This window comes from Globicephala melas, chromosome 4 (assembly GCF_963455315.2).
Source record: "Globicephala melas chromosome 4, mGloMel1.2, whole genome shotgun sequence".
Classification (NCBI taxonomy): Eukaryota; Metazoa; Chordata; class Mammalia; order Artiodactyla; family Delphinidae; genus Globicephala; species Globicephala melas.
Window position 1 is genome coordinate 85651374 of NC_083317.1, and position 20639 is coordinate 85672012.

General features: G+C 35.6%; 1 protein-coding gene across 1 annotated transcript in view; it reads right to left on the bottom strand.

Annotated features, from left to right (window-relative positions):
• Window positions 1–20639, bottom strand: part of SOX2 (SRY-box transcription factor 2) — a 727395-nt gene that overhangs the window by 608952 nt on the left and 97804 nt on the right. The gene's annotated exons all lie outside the window — the stretch shown is intronic.

The window sequence follows — 20639 nt, forward strand, 5'->3', positions numbered from 1 at the left end:
TGATTAAGGAACAATCAAGATCCATTTAATCATGCATATTTTTATAGACTAGTGAGGCAACAGGAACACTGTAGAACTCACAGCAGAACTTAGCACAAGAAAAGGAATCCCTCCTGGACCAGAAGACATTTGTTCATACAAGCTAACGATTGCACTCCTTGTTATTCACCCAAATGAGTTGAAAACTTAGATCTGCACAAAACCCTGTACACAGATGTTATTCATAATTGCCCAAACTGAAGCAACCAAGATGTCATTCAGTAGGTGAGTGGATAAATAAACGGTGGGACATCCATAACATGGAATATTATTCATCGCTAAAAAGAAATGTGCTATCAAGTCATGAAAAGACATGGAGAAACCTTAAATGCATATTACTAAGTGAAAGAATCCAATCTAAAGAGGCTACATACTGTATGATTCCAACTATATGACATTCTGAAAAAGGCAAAACTATGGAAACAGTAAAAATATCAATGGTTGTAGAGGTTAGAGGGGAGGGAGGGTTGAATAGGTGGAGCACCGAGGATTTTTAGGGCAGTGAAACCGTTCCGTATGATGCTACAATGGTAGATACGTGTTATCACAATTTGTTAAAACCCATAGAATGTACATCAAGAGTGAACCTTAATGTAAATTATGGTCTTTGGGTAATAATGATGTGTCAGTGTAGGTTCATTGGTTGTAACAAATGTACCACGTGGTGTGGGATGTTGACAGTGGGGAAGCTGCGTGTAGGGGAGTAGGGGGTATGGGAACTCTCTGTACTTGCTTTTCAGTTTTGCTGTGAACCTAAAACTGCTCTAAAAATAAAGTCTATTTTCAAAACAAAACAAAACATTAGTTTTAGGTACATTTCGAATCGAGGTTATGGTAAATTTGTGTCCTATCTTTCCCAACTCCATAATCACTCCCCTTCTCTGCCCGTCATCTTGTAGCACACACCAAGCACAAGCAAGCCTTAACAACAAAAGTGTGGTTTTTTAAGACAACCGGACAAGACTATTAATATGTTCCTTGTCCAGCGAGAGACTGAAACTAAATAGCCAATTTAAAAATAATGATAAGTGTGCACTTTTTCCTCCCAGTTTTTTGCCCATTTACTCTAACTTGATTTTACTTTCAGAGAGCAAAATTACCACACCTTCTTTGCTTTCATAATATACCCACAACCCAGAATGCAGATCACACCTACAATGCATTTTTTAACATTGCCACCTGCCCTCAAACCATAAACATACAGACTTCCAGTTTAATTTTAATTAAGAGGTTCTAGGAACTTGAAAAAACTGCTCCTGTAGGCTTCAAGTCCTTAGCAATATTTTAAACAGCATTATTGGGGCATACTTTATATACCATAAAATTTTAAGTGTCAATTCAATGATTTTTAGTAAGTTTATAGAATTATGCAACCATCACTACAAACATTTCCATTATCCCCAAAGAGTTCACTCATACCATTTTGCAGTAAGCTCTCACTCCCACCCTCAGCTCCAGACAACCATTGATTTGCTGTTTCTACAAATTAGCCTTTCCTGAAATGTTTATATAAATGGAATCATACACTACATGATCTTTTGTGCCTGGCTGCTTTTACTGAGCATTATTTTTTTTTCAGGATCACCTATGTTGCAGCGTATGTCAGTATCTCGTTCCCTTTTATGGCCAAATAATATTCCATTGTGTGGATACACCACATTATGTTTATCCATTCATCAGTTGTTAGATGTTTGGATTGTTCCAGTGTTTGGCTATTAATACTGCTATGAACATTTTTGTACACATCTTTATGTGGACATATGTTTTCATTGGGTAGCTTCCATGGAATAAAATTGTTTCGGTTATATGGTAAGTTTCTGTTTAACTTTTTAAGAAAGTACCATACTGTTTTCCAAAGAGGCTTTACAAGTCCATATTCTTATCAGTTTCTTCATTCTTTTCAACACTTATTATGGTGTTTTAAAATTTTTTATTATTATAGTCTTTCTAGCCAGTGTAATGAGATCTCTCATTGTAGTTTCAGTTTTCATTTCCCTAGTGGCTCATGATGTTGAGTATCTTCTTCATGTTTAGACATTTGCGTATCTTCTTTGGTGAAATATTTATTCAAATCTTTTGTTTTAATTAGGTTGCTTTATCTTATTGAGTTTTGAGAGTTCTTTATATTATACATTCTAGATATAAATCCTTTATCAGATATACAATTTGAAAATATTTCTCCATTCTGTGGCTTGTCTTTTCATTTCCTTAATGTTTGCTTTAATGTTGAGGAAGTCTAATTTATCAATTTATTATTTTATTGCTCATGATTTTGGTATCGTATCTAAGCTATTTGCTTGACCCAAGGTCACAAATATTTTCTGCTAGAAGATATAGAATTTTGGCTTTTACATTTAAGATACAGCCTTTTAAATTTTGTGTATATGGATATCCAATTTCCCCAGCAACAGTTGATAAAAAGACAATCCTTTCCTCCATTGAACTGGTTTGGTACGTTTGTCCAAAATCAACTGACCATAAATATAAGGTTTTTTTTTAAAAAAAACTCTCAATTCTGTTCCATCAATCTATAGGTCTATACTTTTGCCAGTGTCACACTGTCTTGATTATTATAGCATTATAGTAAATTTTGAAAGCAAGAAGTTTAAGTCCTACGTTGACTTTGCTCTTCTGTTTCAAAATTATCGTGGCTATTTGGTGTCCTTTGCATTTCCATGTCAAATTTCTGCAAAAATATGCCTCTTGGGATTTTGATAGGGGTCATATTGAATCTACAGATTAACTTACAGAAAATACAATAGAGTTTTGTATATTGGTCTTACATTTTACAACATTGCATGTTTATTAGTTACCGTAATTTTTGGTGTGTGAATTCCTTAAGGTTTTATATCTTTTACAAATACAAACTATTTCTTACTTTTTCCTTTCCAATTTGGCTTTTATTATTCCTTTCTTCCCTTTCTTTCTTTCTCTGTCTCTCCCTCACCTTTCTTTTCCTTCCTTCCTTTCCTTTTCTTCCTATCCTCCTTTCTTTTTCCTTCCTATCTCCCTGCCTCCCTACCTCCCTCATTTCCTTCCTTTTATTTTTCTTTCTCTCTTCCTTCCTTCCTTCCTTCCTCCCTTCCTTCTTTTCTTTCTCTCTCTCTCTTTCTTTCTCTTTCTTTTCTTTCCTTATTGCTATGGCAAAAACTTCCAGAACAATGTTGACTAGAAGTGGTGAGAGTAAACATCCTTGCCTTATTCCCAAACTTATGGAGAAAAGTATTCAGTCTTTCACTATGAAGTATTATTTTAGCTGTAAGGGTTTTTAAAAATATAGACGTGGTTTATCAGGTTGAGGATGTTCCTTTCTATTCCTAGCTTGTTAAGAGTTTTATTAGGAATGGGTGTTGGATTCTGTCAAATGCCCTTTCTTTGCATCTATTGAAATGAAATGACCATGTGATTGTTTTCCCTTTATTCTATTAAGATGGTTTATTACATTAATTAATTTTCACATATTAAATAAATCACATATTAAATAGAAAAAAATAAAAAAAATTTTCTATTTGTTTAATGTTGTGTCTATATGAGATGATGGATGTTCACTAAACCTACTGCAGTAATCATTCCTTGATGTATGTAAGTCAAATCATTATGCTGTACGCCTTAAACTTAAAAAAAATAAGATATAATAAAACACAAAGGCATATCTATGAGACCTTTACTGGACCGTAAAGTCTCAAGCACTGTACTATTTCTTCCCTCCCCTTGTGGCCCAATGTCTTGAAGGAGGAGCTTGTATCCACTAAACATCTTGTCATCTGCATCCCCCATTGAAACTGCTCTGCTAAGTTATGCCCTTAAAACAAGTCCACTTCAGTCGTGATGTGAGTCCTAATGAAGTGTGCAGAGCACCCCAGTCTCTTCAAAGCACATCCTCATGCAAATTCTCACGTACTCCTCCGAACAATGCGGGAAGAAAGAAGACAAGCAGTATCTTCCCAATTCTCATCTTCACCCTTCCTAACAGAACTTCCTGTTGCAATCCCTTCATCCCTGCCTTTCATCCCAACCATATTCCATTGCTTGGCTTCCTTCTCCCTCTCCCCAGCCACAGGCCACAGAGGATCCTCTGCACACTTCAACGACATTGTCATCCTGCAACCGGATTTCTCTAACTTGGTGGAAAAAGACACACTGTCAAGGTCACTAGAGGGCAGGTACACAGGCTAGACAGACCTTGAAAGTGGCCATGTCTTATTTTTATGTGCAACCCCAGTCAATAGCCCTGGACCTGGAGACCATGAGCCACAGAATGGGGGTTGTCAGGGGCTGGGGGACAGGGGGAATGGGGAGTTATATGTTTAATCAGTACTGTACAGAGTTTCAGTTTGGGAAGAGGAAAAAGTTCTGGAGATGGATAACAGTGTAAATGCAGTGAATGCCTTGAATTGTACACTTAAAAATGGTTAAAATGGTAAATTTTATGTCATGTATATTTTACCACACACACACACACAAACTAAACAATAATATTAACTTTTCAAGGTCACTGTGAAGACTACATAGAATATACTGTTTGTCACCAGCATGCGCTTAATCAATGGTATCCAGTGCTACTGATATTTTCAGCTTAGTCCAATGTATCTAAACTTCCTAAATGGCCCAAAATAAAGTTTTTCACTGGAATAGAGCCAGATGACTGGGATTAAAACACAGCTCTACAACCTATCAGCTGTAAAGTAACCTTAAGTAAGTCACTTCAATTCTCTGAGCCTCAAATTACATTTTTTAAGAATTGTAGTAAAATAAACATAAAATTAACCATTTAAAATTGTACAATCCAGTAGCACTGGATGCATTTGCAGTGTTGTGCAACCATCACGACTATGTAGTTCCAGAACTTTTTCATCACCCCAGACAAAACACCCATACCCGTTGAGCTGTCACTCCCCATTGCCCCCTCCCTCCAGCCCCTGACACCCACTAACTTGCTTTCTGTCTCTATGGATTTACCTATTTTAGATATTTCATATAAATGGAATCATAAAAAAAAGAGAGAAATGAAATGACCATGTGATTTTTTCCCCTTTATTCTATTAAGATGGTGTCTTACATTAATTAATTTTCACATATTAAATACATCTTGCATTCTTGGGATAAATTCCACTTGATCACAGGGTATAACCTTTTTATAGGTTTCTGGATATGGTTTGCTAATATTTTGTTGTAGATTTTTGTATATATATTTATGAAGGATATAGCTCTGTATTTGGTATCAGAGTAATAACACTGACCTCATAGAATGAGCTGAGAAATGTTCCCTTTTCCTCTATTTTCTGGAAGAGCTTCTGAAATACCGATATAATTTCTTCTTTAAATATTTGATAGAATATAGCAATGAATCTATCTGGGACTGGGCTTTCCTTTGTGGACAGATTTTAAATTACTAATTCAATTTCTATATTTGTTATAGGTCTATTTAAATTTTCTTTTCTTTAGTCAACTTTAGTAATTTGTTTCTTTTAGGGAATTTTTCCATTTAATCCATGTTGTCTAATTTGTTGGCATAAAATTGATTTTTAATTTTTGTAGGGTCAATAATGATGTCTCCTCTTTCATTCCTGATTTTGGTAATTTTTGTCTTCTCAATTTTTTGTCAGGGGAGGAGAGATTCAGTCTAGCTAATGGTTTGTCAATTTTGCTGCTCTTTTCAAAAAAGCAACTTTTGGTTTCATTGATTTTCTCTATTTTCCTGTTTTCAATTTAATTGATTTATGCTCTAACCTTCATTATTTCTTTCTTTCTCCTTTCTTTGGTTTTTGGTTAATTTTTTTCTAGTTTAAGGCAGAATCTAATGTTAATTTAGATTTTTTTCTTCTTTTTAGTAAAGGCTTTACCTGATGTAAATTTCCCTCAAAACACTGCTTTGCTATATACCTTAAATTTTGATATGTTGTGTTTTGTTTTCATTCAGTTCAAAATATTTTCCCTTGTGATTTTTTTCTATGATCCATGGGGTATTCAGAAACATATTTTTAAATTTCCAAAATTGGAAGATTTTCCAAATTTCTTTCCATTGTTTATTTTTAATTTAATTCTGTTGTGGTTAAAGAACACATCTTGTATAACTTTAATCCTTTTAAGTATATTGAGACTTTTTTTACAGACTAGTGTAAGGTCTATCCTGGAGAATATTCCACAAAGCTGGAAAAGAATGTATATTTTGCTTCTGTTGGGTGGCGTGTTCTATGGATGTCAGTCTGGTCAAGTTGGTTGATATTGATGCTAAAGTCCCTTATATCCCTGCTGATTTTCTGTCTAGTTGTTCTGTGTTATTGAGAGCAACATATTGAAGCTCCAACTATTATTGTTGCACTGTCTGTTTCACCTACAGTTCTGTCAGTTTTTGCTTCATTTATTTTATATGTATCTTCCTGATGAATGACCCTTTATTATGTGAAATGACCTTTCTTGTCACTATTAACATTTTTATTTTAAAGTCTGTATTGCCTGATATTAGTATAGCCACTCCAGCACTCTTATGATTACTGTTTGCATGATGTATTTTTTCCATGCCTTTAATTTTAAACTATTTGCATCTTTGAATCTTAAGTATGTCTCTTTTTTTTTTTTTTTTTTTGCGGTACACGGGCTTCTCACTGTTGTGGCCTCTCCCGTTGCGGAGCACAGGCTCCGGACGCGCAGGCTCAGCGGCCATGGCTCACGGGCCCAGCTGCTCCGCGGCATGTGGGATCTTCCCGGACCGGGGCACGAACCCGTGTCCCCTGCATCGGCAGGCGGACTCTCAACCACTGCACCACCAGGGAAGCCCTTAAGTATGTCTTTTAATAAATAGTATATAGTTGGATCTTGGGGTTTTTTTAAAACCTGCCTGATAATCTCTGCTTTCTAATTGGAGTGTTTAACCTGTCCTCATTTAGCATAATCATGGATATGGTTGGGTCTGCTGTTTTGTTTTCTATATATCTCATGTCTTTTTGCGCCTCTGTTCCTCCTTTAGTTTCTTTTTTGTTAAAAAGATCTTTACTAGCATACCACTTTAATGTCTCTATTGCTTTTTTTCAATTAATGAACTTTATTTTAGGGTAGTTTTAGACTCACAGAAAAATTGAGAAGAAAGGACAGAGAGTTCCAATATACTCCCCGTCCCCACAAATGCACAATCCCCCTGACTATCAACATCCCACATCAGACTGTAACATTGTTACAGTTGATGAACCTACACTGAGACATCATTATCACCCGAAGACCATAGCTCACATTAGGGTTCAATCTTGGTGTTGTACATTCCATGATTTTGACAATTCTAAGATGATGTGTATCCACCATGATAGTATCATACAGAAAAGTTTCACTGCCCTAAAAATCATTTGTGATCTGCCTATTTATCCCTCCCTGCCTCCAACCACTAACAACCACTGATCTTTACATTGTCTCCATAGTTTTGCCTTTTCCAGAATGCCTTATAGTTGGAATCATACAGTACATAGCATTTTTAGATTGGCTTCTTTATTACTAATATGCATTTAAGTTTCCTCTGTGTCTTTTCATGGCTTGATAGCTCATTTCCTTTTAGTGCTAAAGAATATTCCATTGTTTAGATGTACCACAGTTCATTTATCTACTCACCTACTTAAGGACACCTGAGTTGCTTCCAAGTTTCAGCAATTATGAATAAAGATGCTATAATTATATATGTGCAAGTTTTTGGATAGACATAAATTATCAGTTCATTTGGGTAAATACCAAAGAGCATGACTACTGAATTGTATGGTGAGAGTACATTTAGTTTTGCAAAAACTTCAAACTGTCTTCCTAAATGGTTGTACCATTTTGAATTCCCATCAACGATAAATGAGAGTTCCTATTGCTCCACATCCTCACCAGCATTTGGTGTTGTCAGTGTTTTTTATTTTGGCCATTCTAATAGGTGTGTAATGGTATCTCAGTTGTTTTAATTTGAAATTCCCAAATGACATATAATGTTGAACATCTTTTCAAATGCTTACTTATACATATATCTTCGGTGAAATGTCTGTTCATGTCTTTTGCTTACTTTTTTAAGGGAGTTATTCATTTTCCTATTGTAGAGTTTTGTGTTCTTTATATATTTTGGATAAAAGTCCTTTATTAGATGGGTCTTTTGCAGACATTTTCTCCAGGTCTGTGGCTTGACTTCTCATTCTCTTGACATTCTCTTTTGCAGGGCATAAGTTTTTAATTTTAATGAAATCCAGCTTATTAATTATTTCTTTCATGGATTGTGCATTTGGTGGTATATCTAAAAAGTCATCACCATACCCAATATCATATACATTTTCTCCTATGTTATCTTCTTAGAGTTTTACAGTCTAGGAGTTTAGGTTGATGATCCATTTTGAATTAATTTTTGTGAAGAGTGTAAGATTCATGTATAGATGCAATTTTTTGCATATGAATGGATGTCCAGTTGTTCTAGCACCATTTGTTAAAAAGACTATCTCTGCTCCATTTTATTGTCTTTGCTCCTTTACCAGAGATCAGTTGATTATATTTATGTGGGACTTTTTCTGGGCTTTCTATTCTGTTCTATCGATCTGTTTGTCTGTTCTTTCACCCATACCAAGAATACAGTCTGGATTACTGTAGCTTTATAGTAAGTCTTGAAGTCAGGTAGTATCAGTCCCCTGACTTAGTTCTTCTCCTTCAGTGCTCAGTTGGCTATTCTGAGTCTTTTGCCTCTCCATATAAACTTTGTAATTAGTTTGTTGATATCCATAAAATAATTTGCTGGGAATTTGATTAAGATTGCATAGAATGTATAGATTAAGTTGGGAAAAACTAATTTTGAGAATATTGAGTCTCCCTATCCATGAACATGAAATACCTCTCCATTTATTTAGTTCTTTGATTCCTTTCATCATTTTTTTAAGTTTTCATCACATAGATATTGTACATATTTTGTTAAATTTACACCTAAGTATTTCATTTCTTTGAACGCTAATGTAAATGGTAATGCATTTTTAATTTCAAATTTGCCATTGGTTGTTGCTGGTATATAGAAAAGTGATTGACTTTTGTATATTAACCTTGTATCCTGCAACCTTGCTACATTTGCATATTAGTTCCAAGAGTTTTTTGTTGATTGTTTCAGACTTCTACATACATGATGATGTCACCTGTGAACAAAGTTCTATTTCTTCCTTCCCAATCACAATAATTTTTGTTACTCTTCTTGTCATATTGCATTAGCTAAGACTTTAAGTATGATGTGGAAAAGAAATAGTGAGAGGGGACATTCTTGTCTTTTTCCTAAATTAAGTGAGAGTTTTAAGTTTCTCACCATTAAGTATGATGTTAGCTGTAGGTTTTGTGTAAATGTTCTTTATCAAGTTGAGGAAATCTCCCTTTATCCCTAGTTTTCTGAGAGTTTTTATCATTAATGGATGTTGGATTTTGTCAGGTGCTTTTTCTCCATCTACTAACATAATCATGTAATTTTTCTTCCCTAGACTATTGCTGTGATGAAGTATATTAATTGATTTTTGAATGTGGAACCAGCATTGTGTACCTGGGATAAATCCCACTTGGTTGTGGTGTACGAATATTTTTATACATTGCTAAAATGGATTTGCTAATATTTTATTGAGGAGTTTTTGCATCTATGAGAGATATTGGTCTGTGGTTTTCTTTTCTGGTAATATTTTTATCTGGTTTTGGTATTAGGGTAAGGCCAACCTCACAGAATGAGTTAAGAAGTACTCACTCTGCTTCTATCTTCTGAGAGAGTGTAGAGAATTGATGTAACTTCTTTCTTAAATATTTGGTAGAATTCACCAGTGAATCCCTCTGGGCCTTATGCTTTCTGTTTTGGAAGGTTATTAATTACTGATTCAATTTCTTTAATGGGTATAGGCCTATTCAGATTGTCTATTTCTCCTTGTGTGAGTTTTGGCAGACTGTCTTTCAAGGAATTGGCCCATTTAATCTAGGTTATCAAATCTGTGGGCATAGAGTTGTTCATAGGATTCCTTTGTTATCCTTTTAATGTCCATGGGATCTGTAGTGATAACCTCTCTTTCATTTCTGTTATTAGTAATTTGTGTTCCTCTCTTTTTTTCTTAGCCTGACTAGAGGCTAATCAATTTTATTGATCTTTTCAAAGAACTAGCTTTGGTTTCATTGATTTTCTCTAGTAATTTTCTGTTTTCAATTCCATTGGTTTCTGTCCTAATAGCTTATTATTTCTTTTCTTCTGCTTACTTTGGATTTAATTTGCTCTTCTTCTGCTAGTTTCATAAAAGGGATGGTTAGATGATTGCATTTAGATCTTTCTTCTTGTCTACTATATGCATTCAGTGCTATAAAATTTCCTCTAAGCACTGATTTTGCTGCATCCCACAAATTCTGATAAGTTGCATTTTTATTTTCATTTAGCTCTAAATATTTCTTTTTCATTTCTCTTGATATTTCTTCTTTGACCCATGTACTATTTAGAAGTGTGTTGTTTAACCTTAGGGATTTTTCAGCTATCTCTCTGTAATTGATTTCTAGTTTAATTCTATTATGGTCTGAAAGCTGACATTGTATGATTTCTATACTTTTAACTTTGTTTAGGTGTATTTTATGACCCAGAATGTGGTCTTAGTGAAGTCCATGTGAGCTTGAGAAGAATGTGTATTCTGCAGTTCTTAGGTGAAATAACCTGTAGATGTCTATTATATCCAGTTGATTGTTGGTGTTGTTGAGTTCAATTATTTCCTTACTGATTTTCTGCCTGCTGCATCTGTCCATTACTAACAGAGGAGTGTTAAAGTCTCCAACTAACAGTGGATTCATCTCTTTCTCCTTGCAGTTCTATCAAGTTTTGCCTCATAATTTGACACTCTACTGTTAAGCACATACACATTAAGGAGAGTTATGTCTTTTTGGTGTATTGACCCCTCTATCAATATGTAATGCCACTCTTTTTCCTTGATAACTTTCCTTACTTTGAATCTTGCTGTCTGAAATTAATATACCTACTCCGACTCATTTGATTACTGTTAGCATGGTATATCATTCTCCACACCTTTACTTTTAATCTATACGGGTCTTTATATTTAAAATGGGTTTCTTGTAGGCAATACTGTTGGGTCTTGTTTTTAAATCCACTGTGACGATCTCTATCTTTCAATTGGTGTATTTAGACCTTTGATGTATAAGGTGATTATTGATATGACTGGATTAGTATCTACCATATTTGTTAACTGTTTTCTTTTTGTTACCTTGTTCTTTGTTCCTATTTTTGTATTCCACACTTTTTCTGCCTTTTGTGATTTTGAGTATTTTATTTGACTCCATTTTCTCTTCTTTCTTAGGATATCAATTGAACATATTTTACTTTTTCTGTGGTTGCCCCAAAGTTTGGGATATACATTTAAAACTATTCCAAGTCCATTTTCAAATAACACTATGTCACTTCACAGACAGTGCAGGTACCTTATAATAACAAAATATTCCTAATTCCTCCATCCTCTCCCTTGTATCATTGCTGTCATTCATTTCACTTATATATAGCCATTCATAAGTATTCATACATATAACTCATATATATGATCAAATACATGCCATTATTATTTTGAACAAACTGTTGTCTGTTAAATCAATTAAGAATAATAAAAAGAAACATTTTTATTTTACCTTCATTTATGTATTCTTTGAAACTCTTCCTTTCTTTATGAAGATCCAAGTTCCTGAATTATCATTTTCCTTGCTCTAAAGAACTTCTTTTAACATTTCTTACAAGGCAGGACTACTGGTGACTAATTTCCTCAATTTTTGTTTGCCTGATAAAATCTATTTCTCCTTCACTATTGAATGATAATTTTTCATGTTTCAGAATTCTACGTTGGTAAATTTTTGTCTCAATACTTTAAATATTCACTCCACTGTCTGCTTGTTTGCTTCAGTGCTCTTTCTTTATCTTTTATCCTCTGTAGTTTGAATATATGCCTAGGTGTAGTTTTTATTTTTCTGTTTGTTTTGGGGGTTTGTTTTGTTTTGTTTTTTTGGATTTATCCTGCTTGGGTTCTCTGAGCTTCCTGGATCTGTGGTTTGGTGTCTGACAATTATGGGAATTTCTCAGTCATTATTGCTTAAAATACTGCTTCTGTTCTTTTCTCTCTTTCTTCTTCCATTACACATATAGTATGCCTTTGTAGTTGTCCCACAGTTCTTGGATATTCTGTTCTGTTTTCTTTTCAATCTTTCTTTCTTTGCTTTTCAGTTGTGGAAGAGTCTACTGTTATATCCTCAAATGCACAGATTCTTTCCTTAGCCATGCCCAGTCTACTAATGAACCCTTCAAAGGTATTCTTCATTTCTGTTACAACGTTTTTGATCTCCAGTATTTCTTTTTTATTCATTAAAATTTCCATCTCTCCACTTATATTATCTATCTGTTCTTGCATATTGTCTAATTTTTCCATTAAAGTCCTTGGCATATTAATCATAGTTTTAAAAAAATTCCTGGTCTGATAATTCCAAAATTTTTACCATATCTGACACTAGCTCTGATATTTGCTGTCTCTTCAAACTATGGTTTTTGCCTTTTAGTATGCCTTCTAATTTTTTGTTAAAAGGTAGACATGATATAATGGTAAAAGGAACTGTGATAAGTAGACCTTTAGTAATGTAGTGGTAAAGTGTGGGGGAAAGGAAGCACTCTTTAGTCCTATGATTAGGTTTTAAGTTTCTTGTGAGCCTATGTCCCTGGACTGTGAACTTTACCAGTGCTTCTCAGTTCTTACCCCCAATAGGTGAGATAGGATGGCTGAAAGGTGCTGGAGTTTTATATTTCCCTTCTCCCACATGGTAGGCTAGAGAAGGCTGGAGTTGGGTATTTACTTTCCCCTTTGTGGAAGTCTAGAGGGAGGTGAAGTTGGATATTTCCCTTCCTTCAGGTAGGTTAGGTTCTGATAAAATCCCAGCAGTGTAGGCTCTGGTAAAATGGTTTCTCCTAATGATAGGACTTGTTAAGAACAGAATTCTTGGGTGTATTTCAAAATGGTTCCTTTTCCCCTCCCCCTGCCAGAAGCACCAGGGGATTTTTCTTTGATATTCTCTGTGAGAACCTGGTAGAACTCCTGGAGGTAAAACTCACAAAAATATGGGAGCCCCTATATGACTGGGTCCCCCTGGAATTTTTAACTCTCAGAGCTGTAAACACTGAGCCTTGGTAATTTAATTACAGTTTAGGTATTCTTATCCCAGCACTGGTTTCTGCAGAGGTTTCTGCTTATGGGTTTCTGCTCTGGTAAGTTTTAATTCTATGTATCCACCTGTGTACTTCTCCAGTTTTGGAGGCAGTGACCTGTGACCTCACTTCTCTGGCAGATCTAAGAAGTGTTGACTTTTTTTTTCAGTTTCTTCAGCGTTTTACCTGTTAGGATGTAGTGAAAACTTCTAAGTTCCTTTCATGCTGGTCCAGAAACTGGAAGTCCCTTTGTTGCTTTTTAAAACCACATTTTTTGAGTTATTTTATTAATGGCTATTCTGGTGATTACAATATGCATATCAAGTTATCAAAAATGACTTTAGATTAATACTAACTTAATTCCAGTAAAATACAAAACAATTTCCCCATATAGATCCATTTCATCTCCCCTCCTTGTGCTATTATTGTCATATGTATTACGTCTTTATATGTTATAAGCCTAACAACAGAGCATTACCATTGTTATTATTTTAAGCAATCTTTTGTCTTTTAAATCAGTTAAGAAAAGAGAAAAAATATATATATATAGTCTGTTATATTTCCCTATATATTTACCTTTGGTGTACTATTTGTTTATATTCAAGTTACTACCAGGTGTCATTTCTTTTCAACCTGAAGTACTTCCTTTAGTATATCCTATAAGACAGGTCTGCTAGCAATTAATTCTCTTTGTTTATCTGAGAAGGTTTTTATTTCCACTTTATTTTTGAAGGAGGGTTTGATGGAAGTAATAGAATTCTTAGTTGACAGATTTTTTTTTTTCTCCCAGCACTTTAAATATGTCATACCACTGTTCTGGCCTCCATTGTTCCTGAGAAGTCAGTTGTTAATCATATTGTCATTTTCCTGTACATAATGAGTTGTTTTTCTCTTACTAATTTCAAGATTTTTGCTTTGTCTTTGACTTTCAACAGCTTGGTTATGCGTCTAGGTGTGGCTATCATTCTGTTTATCCTAATTGCAGTTCACTGAACTTTGATAAGCAAATTAATATTTTTCTTCAAATTTAGGAAAAAAATTTGTCCATTATTTCTTCAAATATTTTTTCTTCCCCTTAACTCTTTCATTTCTTTCTGAGACTCCCATTACACATACACGGGTATGCCTGAACCCACAGATCTCTGAGATTCTGCTTGTCTTCCTTGATTCTTTTTTCTTCATTCTTCAGTTTGGATAATTTCTATTGATCTATATTCATGTTTGCTGAATCTTTCTTCTGCCAGCTCAGATCTTCTGTTTATTCATCTCCAATGACTCTTTCATTTCAGTTATTTTACTATTCAATGACATATTCCCATTTAGTTCTTTTTTCTCATTTCTGTGTTTTTATTGATATTCTCTATTTAATGAGTTATTGAAAGTGTGAATAGTGAAAGCATGAGTATCATCATACTTTCTTTTAATTTCCTAAATATATAAATGTAATAACTGTTTTCTGTGCTAAGTTCAACATCTGGGCCCTCTAAGAGAAAATGTCTAATGACTACTTTTGTTCTTGTATTTGGCTCACACTTCTCTGTTTATTTTCATATCTCATAATAATTTTTCGAAAAACTAAACATTATAGCAACTTTAGATTTTTATCCCTCCTCCCAGGGGTCATTGTTGTTCTTGCTGGGTTTTGTTTTTTTGTTTGGTGACTCACCTGGGCTACTTTTGTTTTCTCTATGGTGTAAGGCCCCTGTTGTCTCTACTCAGTTTTTGTTTTTGTTTTTAGTCTTATTTTCATTTTTAAGTCTGGCTTCCTATGGGCTGCCTTGTGTAAACATAATTTAGTGGTCAGCCAATGATTGGTTGGAGGTTGTGCTCAAACACCTTGAGCCAGTAAGGCCTCCACTTTTTGCCAATGGATCTGTGGGAATGCAATGGGATTTAGGGAAGGCATTTAAGTTCACACAGTTTACAATTCTTCACCAGCTTTACTTTCCACTGAGCCATCTTTTCTCCTCTGTGCTTGCATAACACATCACATTTAGCTAGAGATAAATGGATAACTAAGATCATCTCTAGTCTTTCTTGAGCGTGTGCCCAGGCTTGTGCATACCTGTAGACTTCCACTGCACCAGGAATATAGGTTTGCTTATTAAGGTCAACCATGGCTGTGTCATTCCCTGAATGTCCCTGGTAAATTCCTGTTTAGTCTGCAGTCTGTTGCTTGCCCAAACAATGATTATAATTTCAGGTTTTCCGTGATGTTGGCCTTCCCTGATCATTTGCCACTGAGATCACTACTGCTTCTGACAATGCCTAGTACCACGGGGTTTCTCTGCACACCGTAGCAAATGAAGCCAGCCTCTTCCAGCGTTAGAGCTTCTGAGTCTTACAGTGTGCCACACTCTGATAGAGCTACTATGCTGATGGGACTGAGAATGACAGTAGCCCAGGTTAAAATGCTACACTCCACTTTTCTTATGTAACAGTCAGTAGTTTTTATTGATTTGGTAGCTTAAAACAACAAAAATTTATTCTCTCACAGTTCTGGAGGTCACGTGTTCAGTGTCATCAGGAAGAGTTCCTTCTGGAGGCTCTGAGGGAGAATCTGTTCCCTGTTTCTCTCCTAGCTTCTGGTGACTGCCAGCAATACTTGGTGTTCTTGGAATGTAGACATGTCACTCCAGTTTCCACCTCTGTCTTCACATGGCCTTCTATCCTCTGTGTCTGTGTATCAAATCCCCCTCTCCTTTCTCTTAGAAGGACACCAGTCATTGGTCTACCCTAAATCCAGGATGATCTCATCTTGAGATCCTTAGCTTAATTCTTCTTGCAAAGACCCTTATTCCAGATAAGGTCACATTCTGAGGTTCTAGGTGGACATGTCTCTTCAACCCACGATAGGCACACTGAGGTGTATTGATATGATTGAACTTGGAGGTAAAGATGAGTAAGAACGTTTCCCACAAAAACACACATAGAAGTCCAAAAAGCCATATGTATCTAATATCCATCCATGGTATTATAATTTGTAATTGGAAAGGTAAGAATCAATATAAAGGTCAGGCACTAAGGGACTTATCAAAGATATTATATTGCATCTATATAATAGAATACTATGCAGATGTTAAAAAGGATAAAGTAAATAAATATGCACTGACATTAAAAAATGTCAGTGCAATACTGAGTGAGAAAAGTCAGGTGTGTACACAAACAGTGTGTAAATTGTGATCCAGTTTGTGGTAAAAAGAGAAAAGTTAGAAGGGTATCTTGTGGTATTATTAAGTTGGGGGAGGGGTTAAAATAGTGAATGTTTATTTTATGGATTTATGGATTTTTTAATATTTTAAATGCCCATGTTTTACTTTTATAAATTTAAAAATATATATATTCCTTTTTGGAAGAAACTATATGTTTAGGAGAAGAAAAAACAGCTAGGAAGAAAGGTGCCATCTAACAATATGATTTTGAAAAAAATGATGATCATAATGAAATTTAAGTGTAAGAAGCTGAAGAACTACATTTTTAAATTCTGTACTACAAACTGGTACTATACACTGAATAAATTCTGACGTTTAAATAAATATTTTTAAGAATATTCCAACAACAGATTAATTCACAGCAAAGAATACGTTGACCATCTATCATTACATTGCTGATTTAGCTGGGCTGGACAGCAGGTTTCAGGCTTAGGCAAGTGATTACAACAGTCTCACAATTCAGGCCCTGAGTAACCATGACAACATGAACATATAATTATATACATGCATTGGAAGAAAACCAAAGAATGAGAAATACAAAAGCATGCAGGGATAATTTTTTTTTTTTGGTTCTGTAGAGGAAAACACAGAAGAAAATGATTTTTTAAATGTTTCTTACAAAAGAACACCATATTTGTGAAAATAGTTAATTAAATGGATTTAAGTGTAACATAACTTAAACACTATGACCATTTCCTTCTCTCACCCCTCTCGATTTATCAAAGCTCTCAATAGCACACTCAGGAGCATTCAAACAAAACTAAACAGCAGTAAAGCTTTTCTAAGCTTCCTGTAATTTGAGTGACAATTTCTATAATTACAAGTATTTGACAACTTTTTTTCATCATTTCTAAATGATTGTGAATATCTGAGAGTTTAGAAGATTATATTTTGAAATGCATTTATATACAAACCTACCGTAAAAAAGCAAAATAAATTAAGCTATTACTATGTTTAGTCCGTTGGTTTAGAGTGTGATATATATAAAATTAGAATTTTCAAATAAAGCTAAAGGAAGGGGTTAGTTACTAAATCTAAACACTAGTAGAAGCAGCCTGATTCCCTTTTGTTGGTGGTTCAGATTTTATAAAGTAGAATCATGTAACTAGCCTCATCCACATTGGAGAGGCATGGAAGGAAGACCTTTAAAATATATGTATCTGTGCCAATATTCAAGAATAAACAAGGAAAGGGAAATGAACAAATGTACATGAAGCACATATTAACCCCTCTAGATCTAGAGATGCTAAGTAAATCTGCCAGACATCAAGGACTAGGGGACCTTCTTTGTTCAACATTCAAAAGCATTTATCAAGCACTGTGTGCTTGATAAATGTGTGATAATCTCCATCATCAAATGGCTCACCAGTTAGTTGGGAAGACAAACAAGTAGGTAATTACCATAGCAGGACATCTGTAGTTAGGAGGACCACACTTCCCACTGCCTGAGACAATTCCAGTTTGTACCTGTTATTTTAGCATAATTTTAAAAATTACTACTAATAATTTTGATCTTAAATGTGTTCCAGTTTAGACAATAAATTATGTGCTCATATTCATAGGAATATTATGGGACCCATGGAAAGGTAATTTCTCCAACACTGGGAGGGCTTCCTGGAGGAAATGCTGCCTGAGGTAAGTCATAAAGGATGAATTAATTAACCAGATGAAGAAGAGAGTGGAGGACCTAGCAGACATTCAAGTTGAGCTAATGGCATCTTGTCTCAAGTATTTTCCTAACACAGGAAATTTCCTTTGCACTAAAACTTATGTAACGTCACATATGTGGAGGATACCGGTTCCTCAAACTCCTTTACTAAGCCTCTCACAGGTTCCAAATTCCAAGAGTATGTATGCAGATGACACTGGGGCACTTCATAATTTCCCATAGGCTATTTCCTCCTAGGAATCATGATCACCATAGTGGGGCCTATGGTCACAATTATGTTCCAGAAAATAACTCTTACGTGTTAGTCCAGTCTTTTTTTTTTAAGAAAAGACTCCTCCCCAACCAGGTGAGGATGTCAATTACATAGCCCCACGTTTCCCACCAAGTGGGATAGCATGTGACCCATCAGGGCCAGAGTCCGTTTGGGTGGGTTGACCAGGATGCTAGAATATCACTAAGCATAATGAGCTGCTGGTGACCCTCTTTACCACCACTTGTTAAATCCTGCCTGAAAGTAAAGTCAAAACAAAATAAAACAGACCTGAGGGATAGAAAGAGAATCCTGCAGACGTTCTTTGAAACCCTATATGCAACAATGCCTGATACTCTTGGATTTTCCCAATATATGGGCTAACAATTCCACCCTCAGTTGTACAAAGAAAGCATCTTTATTTCTCTGTAATTGTGTAGTACCAGGTGGGGAGGTAGGGTAAAGAAAACACGAGTCCTATCTGGTAACCTCAGTGAAAACCAGTAATTTAACTCAGTCTCTGCTTAAAAGACTTAAGTAAATCACAGTGTTTCAAAGTTCTGAGACTTACCACAACTCTTTAACAAAGTATATAGGTCTGTAAAAGAGAAAAATAGCCTGGGGGCTTTGGAGGAGAAATGAGATTCTCTCATCCACAGATTGTTCCTGGGACTCACGTTGATCTCTACAGCACAGTGGCTGTTCTGGCTGCTCCACAGATTGCTGACCAGTTAGGTATGACCAGACCCATCCCTGATCATTCTGTAGGAATCTGTTGTTGCTGAAGGCTACAGGTGTTCTCTTGGCTGGGGCAATGCTCTCAATGAGCACTGGTCACCTCTTTGTTGAACTGGGCCCCACCCCAGCTCTTACCAGGGCTAAGGTGTTCCCTAAAGTAGACTTGGACTCCCAGTTTGTCTCTAGTTCAGGCTTCTACACTACAGTCCTTGGCTATGGACTTGGTCCCCATCACAAGGAAAGACCCTTTAGATAAGCCCACCATCAGCTACCTTTCCCATAGGGCACCAGTGAACTTCTGGGTTCTTTCCACACTACATGGGATCTAAGGGAGACTTAGAACACCTAATAAACTCAGATCCTCTCTTCAACTGTGCTGAGCCAAAGTAACTTGGATATGGCCATGCAGGCTGCTGAAGTTACCTGCTTCCAGACTGTAATAGGAACTAGGGCAGGAGTCCCTGTACCTATGACTTCCCCTCTCTAAGACTTCAGCCTAAAGAGACACACATCTCATTATTGTTTTTCCTACCCTTAGTCTAGGAGGGTGAAAAAGAACAGCTTTTCCTTTTTTCTTCTTCCTGTTTTGCTAAGACCTTCCATATTTAAAACTCTATAATCAAAAAAGCAAAACAAAACAAAACCAAAAATTTCGTGATCTGGTTTACTGGCTTGCCTCTTCATCTATTAAAGGAGGAGATGAAGGAGTTTACAAAATCCTTTTCTTTATCAACCTACTCTCACTTTCAAGTCTGTCACCTTGCATGCTTGGAAATTCTCTTTTGGTAATAGCTATTAATTTTTTCTTTCTCTTTACACCCCTGCAGTTACAACCCTAATTTAATCCCCACCCTCATCTCAAGGTCGTATACCCCAAAATATAAGAATTATATAAAGTATGTTATTAACATTATTAAATTATGTTAATTTATTACTTAAATTATTATCCTAGATAAACAGTTCTCAAAGCATGATCCCCAGATTAGCAGCATTGTTAGAAATGCAGATTCTTGAACCTTCCCTAGACAAACTGAATCAGAGATTTCAGAGATGGGGCCCCAAAATCTGCATTTAGCCAGCCCAATGGATATTGGGAGGCCAAGAAATGTCCATCACAGTAGTATCAAAAAGCAAGTGTTAGCTAAGGAAACTGAGGAGCCCAGAGAAGCTGTGACTGCCTAAAATCCCACAGCCAGTGAAGGTCAAAGTAAAACCAAACTTCTGACACATACATCATTTCTATTCCCTTCTCACCCCACTCATCTGATTTTCTGACTTTAACCTCCACAATGAAATAGGGAACTCTGCATTGAGAAAATATGAGCATTAACTATTGAAAGACCCAAAACTCGAGTGCCAAAGAGTGACCCTACTAATATACTTCTTCTCCCCATTTTCTTCACTTTTCCTCTGATGTGCTCAACGTGAGCTGTGTTGTACCCCAGAACACGAACTGGGCTTAAAGTAAATTGTCTTAGCTTTGCCATAGACTAGCTATGAGACCTTCGGCAGCTTACTTAACAACTCCAAGCCTGTTTTCTCATCTGT